Source organism: Arachis hypogaea, chromosome 19 (genome assembly GCF_003086295.3).
Source record: "Arachis hypogaea cultivar Tifrunner chromosome 19, arahy.Tifrunner.gnm2.J5K5, whole genome shotgun sequence".
Lineage (NCBI taxonomy): Eukaryota > Viridiplantae > Streptophyta > Magnoliopsida > Fabales > Fabaceae > Arachis > Arachis hypogaea.
Window position 1 is genome coordinate 95067263 of NC_092054.1, and position 942 is coordinate 95068204.

At 40.0% G+C, this 942-nt stretch overlaps 1 non-coding gene across 1 annotated transcript; it reads left to right on the top strand.

Moving 5' to 3' along the window:
• Positions 1-372: 372 nt before the first annotated feature.
• LOC112780256 (small nucleolar RNA R71) lies at positions 373-480 on the top strand. The gene has a single exon (XR_003191106.1). It is a non-coding gene; the product is annotated as a small nucleolar RNA R71 (small nucleolar RNA).
• The last annotated feature ends 462 nt before the right edge of the window (positions 481-942 follow it).

A 942-nucleotide genomic window follows, 5' to 3' on the forward strand; every position in this document is an offset into this window, starting at 1 on the left:
TGTTATTGCAGGGTTCTTAGGATCATAAGCTTCTTCTTCAGAAGATGCCTCTTTAGTACTGTTGGATGATTCCTTCAATCCATTCAGACTCTGAGAGATCATATTGACTTGCTGAGTCAATATTTTATTCTGAGCCAATATGGCATTCAGAGTATCAATTTCAAGAACTCCCTTCCTCATAGGCGTCCCATTACTCACAGGATTCCTTTCAGAAGTGTACATGAACTGGTTATTTGCAACCATGTCAATGAGTTCTTGAGCTTCTGCAGGCCTTTTCTTTAGGTGAATGGATCCACCTGCAGAATGGTCTAATGACATTTTAGATAATTCAGATAGACCATCATAGAATATATCCAGGATGGTCCATTCTGAAAGCATGTCAGAAGGACACTTTTTGGTCAGTTCCTTGTATCTCTCCCAAGCTTCATAGAGGAATTCACCTTCTTTCTGTCTGAAGGTTTGAACATCCACGCTAAGCTTACTAAGCTTTTGAAGAGGAAAGAACTTGGCTAAGAAAGCCGTGACAAGCTTATCCCAAGAGTTCAGGCTGTCTTTAGGTTGAGAGTCCAACCATATTCTAGCTCTGTCTCTTACAGCAAACAGGAAAAGCATAAGCCTGTAGACCTCGGGATTAACCCCATTGGTCTTAACAGTATCACAGATTTGCAAGAATTCAGTTAAGAACTGAAAAAGGATCTTCTGATGGAAGCCCATAAAACTTGCAGTTCTGTTGCATCAGAGAAACTAATTGAGGTTTCAGCTCAAAATTGTTTGCTCCAATGGCAGGGATTGAGATGCTTCTTCCATGTAAATTGGAATTTGGTGCAGTAAAGTCACCAAGCATCTTCCTTGCATTGTTATTATTTTCGGCCATGTCTCCTTCTTTTTCAAAAATTTCTGTCAGATTTTCTCCAGAGAGTTGTACTTTAGCTTCCCTTAGCT